Raw genomic sequence first — 16919 nt, 5'->3', positions numbered from 1 at the left:
TTGTCATAAGTTTTGAAATTAGAAACTGTGAGTCATTCAGCTGTGTTCTTTTTGTTGTTGTTAAATTTTGTTTTTGCATATTTTGGGTCTCTTGAATTTTCATCTGAACTTTGTTATCAGCTTGTCAAGGTCTGCAAAAAAAGGACAACTGGAATTTTGTTAGGACTATGTTAAATATGCAGATCAATTTGTGGAGTATTGCCATCTTACATATATATTAAATCTTTCAATTCATGAACATGGGATGTCTTTCCAATTACTAAGTAATTCTTCTATTTCTCTCAACAATGTTTGCAGTTTTTAGTGTACAAGTCTTGTATTTCTTTTGTTAAATGTGTTTCATAGTACTTTATTATTTTAAAGCTATTGTTAATGAAATTATTTTCTTATTTCACCTTCTGATTGTTGATTGCTAATGTATAGAAACTAAATTAATTTTTGTATGTTAACCTTGTATCTATCCTACAACCCTGTTGAACCCATTTAGTAGTTTGAATAGCTACTGAGGGATTTCTTGGGGCTTTCTATATAAAACACCATGTCATCTGCAAATTGATATAGTTTTACTTCTTCCTTTCCAATCTGGACACCTTTTCTTTCTTTTTCTTGCCTAGTTGCCCTGGCTTGAACCTCCATTAAAATGCTAAATAGAAGTAGCAAAAAGAGACATTCTTATCTTGTCCCTGACTCCAAATATTTCAGCATTTGTTTGATGTTTGACGTGAGTTTGCCAAAAAATGTACTTTATTTGGTTACTAAAGTTTACTTGTATTTCTGACTTTTTAAGTGTTTTTTCTTAAAAGTGTGTTGTATTTTGTAAAATGCTTTTTCTCTTTCTACTGAGATGATCATGTGGTTTTTGTTCTTTATTCTTTTAGTATGCATTGATTTTTTCATGTTGAACCACCCTTTCATTTGTGAGATAAAGCCCACTTGATTATGGAAGATAATCCTTTTTTTTTTTTTTTTTTTATGTTGTTGTATTTGCCTTGTTAGTACGTATTTTGATGAGGATTTTTTGCACTTATATTCATAAGATTACTGGTCTGTCCATTTTTTTTCTTTTGATGTCTTCATCTGGTTTTGTTATCAGGGTAACATTGGCCTCATATAATAAGTGTGTTTCCTTCTCTTCAATTTCTGGAAGTGTTTTCAAAGAATTTGTGATAATTTATCTTTAAATATTTGCTCAAATTCACCAGTGAAGTCATACAATCCTGGGCCTTTTTTGCGGGGATTTTTTGATCACTAATTTAATTATTTTACATGTTATAAGCCTATTCAGAGTTGCTATTTTTACTTGAGTCAGATTTGATACTTGGGGTCTTCCTAGAAATTTGTCCATTTCTTCTAGATTATCAAATTTGTCATGAAACTTCACTGTTCCTAGTGAACTTTCATTGCTTTTTTGTTTCTTGTTAACTTCAAACAAGTTAGTAGAAGACCCAAAAATTGGATATGGGTTTTGAATAATATACCTCAAAATGAAGAGTCATAATTAGAAAAATATTATTCATTTAGAGAAATTTGATTTATATATAACGTTGTTAAGACAAGAATATATGTATCTCTTGCATTAAGCTTGTCTTTTTTGTCTTGTGTGTTGATAGGGATCCTATGATGGAATTTAAAAATTCTTTGTGGTTCCCAAATGTCCTAGCATTTTCCTGTGGGATGAATACTTCACATTTCTTTTAAAGTTTTCAGCAGGGTCTCTATTAATATGTATACTATATTAATAATATTCCAGTTAATTTTAAGAAGTGTTTGTACATTTTTTGAAACATTTTATAACAAAATCAAAGACATCAGGATAATATTAAATGCAATTTAAGTTTAGTTTCTAAACTGACTTACCATATCATAGCATAAGAATATACTTTTAATTAAAAAAAATTCTAGGAATCTTATAAATAAACTCTTAACCTACAGTAACAAAAGCTGAGAACATAGAAATATCTGGGGAGATTCTTTTTTCAACACTGTAAAGAAATCCATGATATCTAGGAAAGATTAGTGAACAACTAGGAAGAAAGATATTTGATGATAATATGAGTTGAAATGAAATGAAGCCTTTCTGCCTTGAATTTATAATGATTTGCTTGTCTTCAGTAGCTACATGAAACCATTTTATCTTTTCTTTTTTTTTTTTCTGAAATGGAGTCTTGCTTTGTCACCCAGGCTGGAGTGCAGTGGCATGATCTTGGCTCACTGCAACCTCTGCCTCCCGAGTCCAAGCAATTCTCCTGCCTCAGCCTCCCGAGTAGCTGGGATTACGGGCGCCCACCACCACACCCGGCTAATTTTTGTATTTTTAGTAGAGACCGGGTTTCATCATGTTGACCACACTGACCTCGAACTCCTGACCTCGTGATCTGCCTGCCTCGGCGTCACAAAGTGTTGGGATTACAGGCGTGAGCCACCGCACCTGGTCAAACCATTTTACCTTTTCCTCAATAAATTATTTATTAGATGTATTATACATTGTACTTCATACTTCATTTAATATCTCTATAGTATCTAGCCCTCTCCTGGTCTCTATGTGTCCAGCAGTTATGACTTCCTTTTACAAGGAATCAGATGTGGTGTCCTCTGCCTGACAAAATTAAATGTATTTTAATAACCCCAAAACACAAACACAAACGCACACCTTTTCTACCAATAGAGAAAACAGATTTTCTTTTAAAACAGAGAGAATATACAACTCTGTTTGGTTCTTAGTCCTCAAGCCCTTCTCCTCTACGCAGCGTTTACATACCCCATCAAAGCTAGTAAGGAACAAGCAAAGGGCTGTAGACCCTACTCAACTAGATTTTTCTGAATCATAGGGCACTGGAATTAAGGAAATATCTTTTCCACAATAAAATTTGCATTTTGTGTTAAGATAATGTTTCTAAATCTAGTAGACACTGCTGCTCTTCGTTTTTCCAAAAACTGCATTTCTCATAGTCATAAAACTTTAGACAGTCATCAGAACCATAGCAAAACCTTTCTTTGCGTATTTTAATACCATTGATATATATATATATATATAGTTACAATGTATTTGATGCTGCTTCGTTATAATTTCTACATATGCTTCTCTGTTTTCTATGTCTTTTTTTCCACTTTTCTGGTTGTCGTCTTATTAATGTTCATGGAATAAAAACCAAATATTATAAGAGCTCCTTCATGACAACCAGTTATGTTCTTGACCTTTGTAGAGAGATTCTTTTTTTATAAATTAAGTGGTAAGAAGAGATGCAAGATTCTTTAAGAAATCCAACATTTTGGAGTAAATCCCCTCTGAAAGTTATGAAATCGAGAATTCTGGTGGCTGTTTAAAATAACTAGCAGTTTGAAAACGCGCTGAGAGGCCGGGTGCAGTGGTTCACGCCTGTAATCCCAGCACTTTGGGAGGCCGAGGCAGGCGGATCACGAGGTCAGGAGATCAAGACCATCCTAGCTAACACGGTGAAATCCCGTCTCTACTGAAGAAAAAAAAAAAAAATTAGCAGTGCGTGGCCGCGGGCGCCTGTAGTCCCAGCTACTTGGGAGGCTGAGGCAAGAGAATGGCGTGAACACGGGAGGCGGAGCTTGCAGTGAGCCCTGATCTCGCCACTGCACTCCAGCCTCGGGGACAGAGCGAGGCTCTGTCTCAAAACAAAACAAAACAAAACAAAACAAAACAAAACAAAACAAAACAAAACAAAAAAAGAAAGTGCCCTGAGAAAAACTGGTAACGTCAAGCTTTTGAGTGAGTAGTTAAGGGTTGATGGACTCAGGAAACATAAACAAAAAGACCTCCAGTGTTGTGAAGCTAATGTAACAACCACTGAGTTGAAAAAAATTATTATATTAAGATCTATTCAGGAAGCTACTAGAACCCTGCCAGTAGGTATCAGGAAGAGCTCATGACAAGAAAAAAAGAATAAAGGATAACCGTAACTAGAACAGTACTTTTAAAAAGTATCTTTAAGAAGTACATTTTATGGTAAATTTGATTTACTCTTCTTGCAGAATAGTTATCTGGATATCTCAAATTTTTTGCATATTACTTATATTAAAATTGGATTTAAATATACACTACTTTTAAAGAAGTAACGGATTTTTAAATATTAGTTTTGATATTACATTTTTCCCATGGATATTTTGTCATTCAGTTATGAGTTATTAGTAGTACCTGCTCATAACTATAATACAATAGCTCACAAAATTTAAAGACTTTGTTGAAGAGGGAGAGAATAAATAATTGATCAATAATAGGGACAAAAAATGTAGAAATATTGATATTGTTCCATTTCTTTATTAAGGTAAGGGCTATATTGTGCCTATTTCAGTATTATTCTTTATACTGCACATGTAGTGTGTGTGTTTGTATCAAATATTTTGTTATAAAAAATTAAAACTGCCAAGGTGGGCAGATCACTTGAGGCCAGGAGTTCAAGACCAGCCTAGCCAACATGGTGAAACTTCGTCTCTACTAAAACTACAAAAATTAGGCAGGCCTGGTGGCATGGGCTTGTGAGCTCAGCTACTTGGGAGGCTGAGGCACAAGAATTGCATGAACTCGGGAGGTGGAGGCTGCAGTGAGCCAAGATGGCACCACTGCACTCCAGCCTGGGTAACAGAGGAGACTTTGTCTTAAAAAAAAAAAAATTAAAAATGTTCTGTCTTTATGTATGTTATCACATTTGCCTTACACAAGTTCCAAAGTTGACAGAATGCTCAGGCAGAAACAATTAAATGTCAGGATCCTGTTAGCTCCTCAGCTCAGTGAATTCTGAGGCCTACAGAAACATTACAAGTTAGTAATCCAAAGTCATCTTTAATATAATAATAACTTCCCATCATTAACAACTACAATAAATGTGATAATAGTGAATGCCATCACATGGGGATATTAAAAATGGAAACCAGAGATATTACAACTGTATTAAAGTTTTCTATATGACTTTGCATGATAGGAAATTGTTGGTGATTTCAAAGATGACACAATGAGAAGAGTAGGAGGATACTACTTTAAGTTTTAGAAACATAATCTGTGAATCAGTTGCAAAGCATAAATAGAATAAGCAAAAGTCATTTTGTTCCAAAATCTCTGCCATTTTTTCTCTCCTATCATATTCATCTTATTCTGTCTTCAATGTTTTGTTATTTGTTGAGATATACCAGTGTACTATTGGCATCACTTACTAATTGATGGAGACCAAACTATGAAGCTATAGTTTCCTTAACACCAAAAACATCACCTTGCGTATAGATAGCACATCGTAATTCAAAATCAATTTAAATAAACACTGTTTTTGTTACCTTTATAAAGTAGAGATGTTTATTGTTAAATAAATATATTCTTCTATAATTCTGCATTTTAGTGCATGTTTATTTCTACATACACTATTACTGGTATTACCTAAAATTCAATCCTTTCAAATATTACATTTCGCCACCATTCATTCATTAAAAAAAAAAAAATGACCACTTATTATGTTCAAGGCAGTAATCTAGGCAATAATTTCAAGAACTAATAAACCACAATACTGGTCCTTGATAAGACTGTTTCTAAATGCAAGTGATTCATAATATTTTAATGTGTAATCTTTATTTATTACATTCAATAAAAACAAATTTAATCCTTAATCTAGAGCAGTATTCTCAATGGTCACAAATTAAAGCCCAATTTATGCAACTGTAATAAAAGACCTTATTAATGTTCATCTCATTATTTCAGGCAATAAAAATGACTTAAATTTTCACATGTCTATCACATGATTTTTTTCTTAGTCTCCTTGTGTATTGTCAACCAGTGTGTGTGTGTTTGTGTGTGTTGTATGGGAAAGTGGAGGCTTTTTTCCTTACTCTCTGTAAAAATAGCACTTTGTCTAATTTTATTGTCATTTATTTCATGCTGCTTGTTAATGTATTGAATACATACCTATAATCTCGTTAACTGTCTTCTCTTTGCAGAAAGGTTTGATGTTTTAGACAACTCTGATTTCTCTACAATTGTTTCAACAAAGTATGAACTTAGTAAATTTTGTGAATGAACTCTAAGTTTATAATCATTCAGTTTTCCTAATATATACTATTACTATTTAAAATAGCAATATAATGCTGCTCAGAGATATGACACTGGAAAAATATTAATATATGGAAACTAGATTCTATTACTTGGCATTAATGTATATGTCTGCAAATTTGCTTGCAGTGGAAAATGTAACAACAGAGAAAATTAAAGAAAATGTACCTCAATTGTTTGGGACAAATTTTTAAACTTTTTTTTTTGAAAAAGAATAACAATAAAAACATAATCAGGCTTAATAAAATTAACAGATTCAGCAAAGAAGTTTTCTAATTCTTATATATAATCATCAGTGGGAATGATATAGGCTTACCAGACATTGTTTAAACAGGTAAAAAACACTATGAAGCTTACATAACCGATTTTAAAACACTGATGTTAAAATAGATAAAACAGAAAATTTAAAAGTATACTTTTTTGGAAAAGAAATGCAATTAGTAAACAAATATATAGAAAATTTTCATTCTGAACTTAACATTATAAACAATAATTTTTTAACTTTTCCAACTAGCATTTTATTATTTTCAATTACAATACCAAGAATTTATAAGAATGTAGTCAAATGGACCATCTCTTATACTTTTGTTGGGAATATCCATGGTATAAACATTTGGCAAAGCTATTTTGCTGTATGTGCCTTTATAGCTTTTGCCTCAATTATTCAATTTGTGAGAAAGAAAGCACACCTTTTTCTAAGCACTCTTCAGGATGGGGAAGCCCGTGTCCAACCAGCCTTCATTTCTTCCCAGGACATGAAACTCAGTCTACTCAGTATAGTTCAGTCTAATAGTTCCTTTCCCTCCAGATAAGTACCTTGCTTTCTTTTCTGAAATTGTTTACCACAAATTTGGTCCACTGATGAGATTTTCCCTTCTTCCCAAATTTTACTAAATGTATATAAAATAAGATAGATATACATGTTGTCAATACCTATTTTCACACATATTTTAAGTATTTTATGATTCATATGTATATGACTGCATATGTATTTATGTGTGTGTATGCATATATACATATATATACATATATATTTCAGTCATATTCCAACTCTGTTCCCTCATGCATTTCTTGCACAAAGTGGTGTGCAGACTTCCACTTGTTTTTTGTGTCAAACCAATATTATTGTTTAGAGAACTGCACTCTCCCTGCTCCAAAAAGGGAAAAGACAGAGACTGCTTGGTTGAGAAGTTCTTCCTTCACTTTTTCTCAAGAGAAATCAGCCTCCTTGCTTATAAATCAAAGCTAGAAATATCTTTCTGGCCTTCCTCGAGTGGTTTCTGTGAGGGTGGGATGAGCCACTGTGTAAGGTCAGCTGGGATGGATAGAAAATAAAAGTAATGGACTTCAGTGTGACTCAGGACGAATCATTGTAATCCCTTCTAGGCTTTGGTTCTTCTCTGCAAAATGAGGATAAAGAGACCCATCTCATAAAATTGCTTTCAGGAATAAATGAGATAAATTATGTGCAAGTGTTATGTAATCTACAAAGAAGCTGTGGTGAAGGCCATCATTATTGGTGAGAATGGGACACATATGTGAAATGTGCAAACATAAGGGGGTCAGGATAATGCTCCCATCTGGCGCTAGACCGTGTATTTTATCTGAAAATACTCTGCTTTAACCAGCCTTTGGTTTCTCCTTTAATCTTACATTAAGATTCCTCCCTCTCCTACAGGTTTCTAGCTAAATAGATAGTTTTACATTAAACAATTATTAAACCAGATAGCACTCTATCTGATCTCACACACTACTTAGGGTAATTAATACTATCAATACTGAAAGAATTTAGAAAAGGAGTAAACAAGCAGGTGGTAGTAAGAGTGACTAGAACAGTGTGGGGACGTGGCATTTGAACTGGGCCTTGAAACATTGGAATAATGTTAAGAAGCATTTCAAGCCAGGAATTGAGTATGAAAACAGGTGTAGAAAACTCATCTTAAAGGCGATTACCTTCAGTATGCAAGGGAAGAGTGAAATAAAGTCATAGCAATATGTGCTGGCACAAAGCAGTGTACAAGAAAACCAGCACAGCTCTGGAGTAAACCTGGCCTGGAGTGGATATTACTGAAACAGACTTCAAGCTTCTAGCTAAGGGCCTCACTGTCTAAACCAATTGTTTGGGTCAAGCATTGTTCTTTGTGTGCCCATCTCTTAACCACAGTGCCCTGTCTAGAAATAGCTGGACTCTTCTGTTTATAAATCTTCATGGTCTAATCCTTAGTCCTCTAAGCGACTTGCAGTTCCCATTTCAATGAGAATTACAGTCATCTGGCCAGATGCGGTGGCTCACGCCTGTAATCTCAGCACTTCGGGAGGCCGAGACGGGTGGATCACCTGAGGTCAGGTATTTGAGACAAGCCTGGCCAACATGGAGAAGAAACTCCTTCTTTACTAAAAACACAAAAATTAGCTGGCTGTGGTGGCATATGCCTATAATACCAGCTACTTGGGAGGCTGAGGCATGAGAATTGCTTGAACCTGGGAGGCAGAGGTTGCGGTGAGCAGAGATCGCACCACTGCACTCCAGCCTGGGCAACAGAGCCAGATCCTGTCTTAAAAAAAAAAAAAAAAGAAAAGAAAAGAAAAGAAAAAGAAAAAAGGTAAGAAAAGAAAAAGAATTACAGTGATTTTAGAAGTGCGTTTTTGTGCTTCTCAAATTTCTATGACTTAAAAAAGTTGCCTACAAGATAGTATGATTTTAGTGTATAATTACTAACTGCATTTTTTATTCTCAACATGTATTATTGGTATTGTATAAAATATAATTATCATAAATTTAAATCCTTAAGTAAAAAAATTTTGTATCAGCAACATGTTGTAAATATCACTGATACCTAATATATGCCTGTTCTAACAGTCCAAATATATCACATTTATTCTTCCAATAATCCTTAGGATAGATATAATTACTATTATTATTACTACTTCATAGTAGAAGTTGATGTTTATGAGGGCTAATTTACTTGCTTAAAGTCACAGAACTCATAAATGGCAGAGACGAGATTGAAAACCCTGTACTTCCCAAACACAAACTAATGAATTTTGAGGGATGGATGAGAGGAGTAGCTTCTTGGATTTCCAAACTATAAGAGGCACTGAAATAACTCTGGACCTAAATCATCAAATTTATACTAGTGCTGAGCTGACTAATATGGGAAGTTAAGAGAGGGAGAGAGGAAAATGCAAATTATTAAGCACAGACATTTTCTATTGAGTATTTTATATGTGAGTATATGGTTTCAGTTAGCTGAAAGTGAACAATCACAATCTGCTCAAGTTGTTTTTTTACTGGATAAAAAATATTGTTCTTATTATCTACATTATGAACATTTTTAAAATTCTTCAGAAAAATCATAAAATAAAACCTAAAAAGAAATAATCAACAGAAGAGAGAAAATACTTGCCATCTTTTTTCAGAACATTGACTCTACTACATAAGTGTGAATAAATTAAAGATGTGCATTTGCTCTGATAAACAGTTTTTATTAACAGAAATTCTTTTCCATCATTAAATAAATGTTCTTTAAGTACTTCAAACTTTCTAATTTGAGAATATGCTAATTAATTGCCCAGTGCCAGCCTCCAAACATGTGCATATAAACTTTTATGATATTTTGTAAGCAATAGATCAGAAATAAAAACCAATGACAAAAGGCATAATCATAATATGGGCAAGGAAAACCATATTTGTAATAAACGATAGGAAGGAAAGGATTTCCTAAGAAAGCTGTGGTCAGTGTACACTTTGAGACCTTTAGTATATATGAAAGCACAGGCAAGTCAGACAAGAAGGAAAGAGATCTTTACAAGGTGTCCAAGTAATAAATAATTTACAAAGCAATTTAGCAGCCTCAGCAGGCACCACTTACAAGGCTGTGGTAGAAAACGGAGTCTATATTTGTAGAGAAGAGTAGAATCAATACAAGGAGTAAGCTGTCAGTTTTTTCTATAGTGTCAATATCTCAGACTGGCTGCTTTCGCTGGTGCTCCTGTGGAAACAATTTCCAAAAGTATACTATTGAGTGACATGTTGCATGGATTAAATGATTTACTTTAATCCCCTAACTGCACGTTGAAAGACCAATAGCCCAAAAGGGATACTAGAGAGTCTGAGTACAAAGCAACCCATAATAACAGTGTGATTTTGGAATGGTTTATACTTAAGAAAACTCTAGTGCCACAGGAAGTTTCATACAGAACAACAAGTGAACAGTGGTCATGTCATGACAGACATAATATCTGGTTACCAGGAGGATCATTCACGACATTGAGAAATCTGACTAAATAGATTTCTTGGTTAAATTTTTCATTTGTAAGTCATCAGATAAAATGGTGATCTCACCTTGGAAGAGCGATGAGCAATCTAAACTCCCTTTTAGTTTACACCTGTGTGTATGTCCCCACATACAATTTTTTGAAGTGTCTTATAAAACTCAACTATGGTCTTAGCACTAAATAGTTAGGTAGTTTAAATCCTTATTAAATCAGAAAGTCATAGAGTTCAACTGAATGTAAGCATAAAGCAGTAGGCAAATTCAGAGACAAGTGTAACAGGGAAACACTCCATCGGAGCCATGGAGGTAGGTCAAAAAGGTTGGCTCTTCAACACCATTGGTATGTGACTTCAGTCTTTTAAATGAGAAGATGAGGTTCAGTTTATCTCTAGTGTCTTCCAGCACTAATAATTCTATTATTATAAACATCAATTACTGTTTAGTATTAGAGCAGATTGATAATTTGTGAGCTATTGACATGTTTAGGAATATTTGCCCTTAAATTGAAAGGCACCAAACCATTGAGATAAATAACTAAGATGCTAATACATTAAAAAAATGAGTTTCCTTTCCAAAACAGATTCAGCCATTTAGAAGTACTCAGGTAAAATTTGGAAGGTGGAAGAAAGGCAGGAGCTTTACCATTCCTCCAGTAACTGCAGGTGAATAAACACATGGCTCCACCAAATATGAGATGCTATTGTGGCTTCTGGGTTATTTTTCTGGAATTCAGCCACCTCCATATTGGAGGCCTTTTCTTTGATCAGTGCTGGGAGCTTCTTGACTCACCAAAGTGAGTAGTGAGCATAAAAGCTAACAGTGGTCTTTCCTGAATTCTGTTTCTCCAGGTCTTCCATTAGTTTTGTGAGCATTTTGCTCCTGGAACTAAATCCCTCCTACTTCAAACTCCTGAAGTGTTTTCTGCTTTTCTGATTAAACTAAGGAGGAAACAGTACCTTTTCATACTTCTTAACAGACAGAAAACATCACACTCCCTATATTCCATTTTTTAAATTTGAGGAAATAGAATGAGAAAGGCTATCAAAGATACTGAGATAAAGGCTATTAACAATGGCTGATCCAGACTGTCCCCACGTAAACCGCAGTTTTCTCATTTGTAAATTGAAGAATTTCCTATGTTAATCCCTAACGCCCCTAATGTTTTTAAGTCCTGAGAAAGATTGTATAGTTCTAAGCATATTGTCCAAAATGTCCAATGAGGCCGAGCACAGTGGCTCATGCCTGTAATCCCAGCATTTTGGGAGGCTGAGGTGGACAGATCGCTTGAGGTCAGAAGTTCAAGACCAGCCTGGTCAACATGGTGAATTCCCGTCTCTACTAAAAATACAAAAAAATTAGCCAGGCATGGTGGCACACACCTGTAGTCCCAGCTACTCAGAAGGCTGAGGCAGGAGAATTGCTTGATCCTGGGAGGCAAAGGTTGTGGTGAGCCAAGATCATGCCACTGTACTGCAGCCTGGACAACAGAGTGAGACTCCATCTCAAAAAAGAAAAAAGAAAAAAAAAAAAAGCAAAAGAAAAGAAAGTTCAATAACCAATTTTGTCAAATTACATTTAACAACAGCGATTTCTAAACTCCCTAATAAGTGACCCTTGTTTCTAGAGTCTAAAGATATAAAGAAAAATATAAAACAGTGTTCTTACCCTCAAGGAGTGATATGGTTTGTCTGTATCCTCACCCAAATCTCATTTTGAATTGTAGTTTTCATAATCCCCACATGTGGGAGGGATCTGGTGGGAGGTAAGTGAATCATAGGGACGGTTACCCTCATGCTGTTCTTGTAATAGTGAATTCTCAAGAGATCTGATGGTTTTATAAGGGGCTTTTCCTCTTTTCCTTGGCCCTTCTCCTTGCTGCTGCCAAGTGAAGAAGGCTGTGTTTGCTTCCCCTTCCACCGTGATTGTGAGTTTCCTGAGGCCTCCCATCCCTGAGGAACTATGAGTCAAATCTCTTTCTTTTATAAATTACTCAGTTTCAGGTATGTCCTTGTAACAACATGAGAATGAACTAATACAAGAAGTCAATCTTTGTGGAGTGAAATATTGATAATCTTAATTAGCATCAACAAGTGAGAAAAGAAATTATTCTAATCCTAGTTAGTCCTGAAATCCAGAGGAAAATTTATAATTGAGAACTGGAGTGATCATGAAACTGGTTCTAAGGTGGGCTTTAAAAAATAGGTAGATTTTGATTGGTGGGCAAGAGAAAAGAAGACTTTTGGGTTGAAGAAAGGCAAATAATTAGTGTTTGAAAGGATATGTGAGAAGTGTGATTGGATAGTAAGAGTGCCACTATTTTATGGAGGGTTTAGAGAGAACTAGACAGAAAATTTCAGATTTGTTTACATCAATGATTGGAAGCCATTAAAGATTTGTTGAGCAGATCAGTGATATTATGTGTACAAACCAAATAATAAATATAAAAGATCAAATATGTATCTATCCTGAAAGTCTTAAACATGGCAGCTTCTAGAGCCAACAGCATGTTAAACGTAAAAAAAAAAAAAAAAAAAAAAAAAAAAAAAAAGAATCGCTGATCCACACATACAGTTACATGTAAAAGAAAAACCTGTCTGCAAGTTGGCAAAAGGAGCCTGTCCCAAGATAAATATTGTTATAGTGGAATATAAAGGTTGTCAAAATGAGTTTTAAAGCATTTATATTATTCAGAAATGAGTAAACAACTGGGTTTTTAATCTTTGCCAATTTTTAAATTGTTGGAATAAGTGGAATTTTAACTTTACCCAGCTTTTCTTATTTATTTTTTACGTTTTTATTTTTTAGACAGGGTCTTGCTCTGTCACACATGCTGGAGTGCAAGTGGGGTGATCATGGCTCACTGCCACCTCAATCTCCCAGGCTCAAGTGATCCTCCTGCCTCAGCTTCCCACATTGCTGAGACCATAGGCACATGCCACCACACACAGCTAATTTTTTATTTTTTGTAGAGATGGGGTCTCACTATGTTGCCCAGGTGGTCTCAAACTCCTGGGCTCAAGAGATCTTCCTGGCTCAACCTCTCAAAGTGCTGGGATTACAGGCATGAGCCACCATACCCAGCTACTCAGTTTTAAAATTCACTTTTGGAAAGTGAAATTCCAAAATCAACTTTAAACTTTTAAGTGTAGAAAATTTTTGTTTGTTTGTTTTTTGCTTGAATTTGGTCAGCTTCCATCTACAAAGGTACAGATGAACTGAAATTGATTTCTATATGAAATTGATTTACTAGAGTAATTATTACTAATTTAACTAAAGTGTGAAATACTGTTAGGCAAGGACTATTGTTTATAGGAATCCTATTTTCTTCCTAAAGGCTTATCTTACTACTTTGTACATTACACAGATTCAACATGTATATGATCAATGAAGGGAAAACAAAGATGACCAAATCAGGTTACTCAAATCTGGTTATTAAAATATAACAAAAGGTACTGTTAAGGTTCAAGCAGAAAGCATGTTGAGGTCTCTATAAGAAGAACAATGAAGACTTATACTTTAAGACATGCAGAAAACTTAAGGGAAAATTATTTAGCCAAGGCTGATCATAGGGACAATGTCCTTAGGAAGGACAGCCAGTTTCATTTGTAAGGTTAAGGTCAAGAAGTCAAATGTGATGATCAAGAAAGAAGAGCTAGAAATTAAAAATCCAGTTAAGGCAGGGATTGTAATTCATTCCCTCATTCATTCATCCATAAGTCTGACATTAAGGCCTGAATAAAAACGGGCCCTATATAATCATTCAGGGCTGACATTTGATGCTTTGGATGAAGGCTATGGTTGGCAGCTAGAGCAGACCTAGTGGGGAAACTAGTGTCTGCAACAGCCATTAGAATCTGTGTTGGCAGCATGACTTAACTCCAAAGACTATCAAATGCTGTATCTTAAAATACATGTCCTTGTCCCATCAAAAATATCTAAAAAACTAGAGCAATTTGAGCCCAGAGTTTTTCAGGGTCCTTGTTCATATGTACTTACTTCAAGAGTAGGGGCAGTCAAGGCAGTAATCACTGGAAGGTAAACCAAAATAAAAAGTATAAGAGAAAATCTATAGAGATGGATTTTAAATTATGTGTTGCTTTGGTGAGTTTCAAAAACAAAATTAATTTTTGAAAGGCAAGTTTATCTTAAATATTGAAGTTTAAAATAAATGAAATAGATATCTTTAAAACTGAATGATATAAATTTGATTGCTAGTCAGTATTGGTGATAGAGAAATGTCAAAAAGCATAAAAGTTATGCATAGAAAGAAATATATTCAATCAGCTCAAAGTTTTAATTAACAGTTTCTATGGTATAGGTTTAATGTAGCTATCATGCAGATTTTTACGTAGAATTTTACATTGAAAATTTTTAAAATATATTTTTGACATTGATTTTGGGTTAAATTATTCAGAAAAATTAATTGTAAATTGCGGGCCAATTCGCAAGAGAGCGATCAACTTTTCTCTTTTGCTGAGTGAAAACTCTTTGGAGTTTGATGTCAAAATATTTACACTTGAAACCTACCTCCAACATGCTAAGGTGAATAGATTTTAATGGTTTTCTTCCTTTTTATAGAAAAATGATAAGTACTTGGTATAGGGAATTTGGGAAATGTAGAATTGTGTGCAAAAAATAAGAACCAGTGCAATTCTACCACCATTTCCATTTTTATATATTTTCTTCAGAATTTAACATGGTTATAAATTTATTAACAAATTAATATAAAGATTTGTAATATTTCTGCATATTTGACCTACAAAGTTGACCATTTAAATAGAGTTATCTTAGTTACATTCAGTACAAGCACTTACAATCGGCTAAGAACTTGTGCACAACATTCAGAGATGTCAGGTTTACATTGGAGCTGTCTGCTTACTATATAACTCTGGCCAATTTTCTTTCTTTACAATTTAGTTTCCTTATCCATAAAATGTAATAAATATGGTTTCTACTTCATAAGTTTTTGGTGGAGTCTCAATGAAATTACGTCAAAAGTACTCAGAGAGTGCCTTGCAATTCACTCATTTGTTCATTTCCTCAACAAATGTTTACAGAGCTCATTCTATGTCCCAGTCACTGGGACAGGCATTGAGTAAACAAGAACACAGTTACTGCTTCAGTGAAGCTGATAGTCTATTGGGGAAGGTAGACGTTTGAAAGATACCACAAGGTGATTAATAATAATCATAATATATACTATGAAGGGAAATTAGAGTTTTATGAGAACATGTAACTGGGGAACATAATGTGGTCTGCAGTGGCCCTGCAGATCAGCAAGGGCTTTCCTGGAACCTGAAGAAGTAGCCAGGCAAAGAGGAGGGCCAAGAGAATTTACCACGGAGGCCCTTGAGATGGGCAGAAGCCTTGTGCACTGGAGTACTTTGGCTCAGAACTCAAAGATATGTTTCCAAAATTGCAATCAGAAGCACTATACATTTCTAAATATTATCTTTTTTTTCTATTTTTTTTTTTTTTTTTTGAGACGGAGCCTCGCTCTGTCGCCCAGGCTGGAATGCAGTGAGTGGCACAATCCCGGCTCATTGCAAGCTACGCCTCCCAGGTTCTCGCCATTCTCCTGCCTCAGCCTCCCAAGTAGCTGCGACTACAGGCGCCTGCCACCACGCCCAGCTAATTTTTTTTTTTTTTTTTTTTTTTTTTTTTTTTGTATTTTTAGTAGAGACGGGGTTTCGCCGTGTTAACCAGGATGATCTCGATATCCTGACCTTGTGATCCGCCCGCCTCGGCCTCCCAAAGTGTTGGGATTACAGGCGTGAGACACCGCGCCCGGCCCACTCTTTTAAATTATTATTAACCTGAGAGCACTTTTCCATTTTACTGAAAACATGATTTGTAATGACTGTTTATTGCTCATCATGAAGTTGGACCATACTATACTTAGCCATGCTCCTATTTAGTCACATGATTTGTTTCTAATAATTTCTATTTAAAGAAATGCTGAGCTAAACATTCTAATTTACTTAAAATTCTTCTTCATGACACACTGGGTCAAAAGGAAAATACATTGCCAATTTTGCCAAATTTTCTTTCATTAAAACAATAAAAATTTACGTTTTGAAAAGCAGCCATCTGCTTGGGTTCTCTAACTTGAATATTCTTTACCTTTATTTTTGAATCAGTAATACTACTAATAATAAAGTTGTGATAATTCATGAAGTATTTTATGTGAAAGTGTCCACGTGTATAGCAAACTGTACTAAAAGGTCAGTTATATCAGTGCTGATTATTATTGATCAAGACATATCAACATAGAGATAATATATCTAAGAAACTATAACTAATAACACTTGCTAAGATATCACCTTGTCTAATCCTTAATAAGTGTTATTATAATAAATTTTAAGAGCTATTTGATACACAGTTTTTACAGTATTTGTATACATTCTATTTAAATGAATGATTTCTCTCAGTTTTAGAGAGTGGATGTTTCACTTACCTAAGCCCGGCATTAAATACGCGACATTAAACTTCAAGGAAGAGTTGCACCTAATGGTATGTTTACGTTTTACCGAGAAAAAAAGATGGGAAATCTGAACAATTTAGACTGCGAGTCCACTTGGCGA

The 16919-nt window shown here is 34.6% G+C and overlaps 1 protein-coding gene across 2 annotated transcripts in view; it reads right to left on the bottom strand.

Moving 5' to 3' along the window:
• HNF4G (hepatocyte nuclear factor 4 gamma) overlaps positions 1-16919 on the bottom strand; it is a 167724-nt gene that overhangs the window by 77634 nt on the left and 73171 nt on the right. Inside the window, exons 2-3 of one of the 2 annotated variants that reach the window (XM_030937775.1) lie at positions 14332-14363; positions 9931-10050 (exon numbers count right to left, since the gene is read on the bottom strand). The gene's annotated coding sequence lies outside the window, so the exon portion shown is untranslated. The remainder of the gene's footprint in view (positions 1-9930; positions 10051-14331; positions 14364-16919) is intronic. The other variant, XM_010388050.2, reaches the window with a different exon arrangement.

This window comes from Rhinopithecus roxellana, chromosome 9 (genome assembly GCF_007565055.1).
Source record: "Rhinopithecus roxellana isolate Shanxi Qingling chromosome 9, ASM756505v1, whole genome shotgun sequence".
NCBI lineage: Eukaryota > Metazoa > Chordata > Mammalia > Primates > Cercopithecidae > Rhinopithecus > Rhinopithecus roxellana.
The sequence above is the reverse complement of the archived record's forward strand: the minus strand, read 5'-3'. Positions and strand labels throughout refer to the sequence as shown.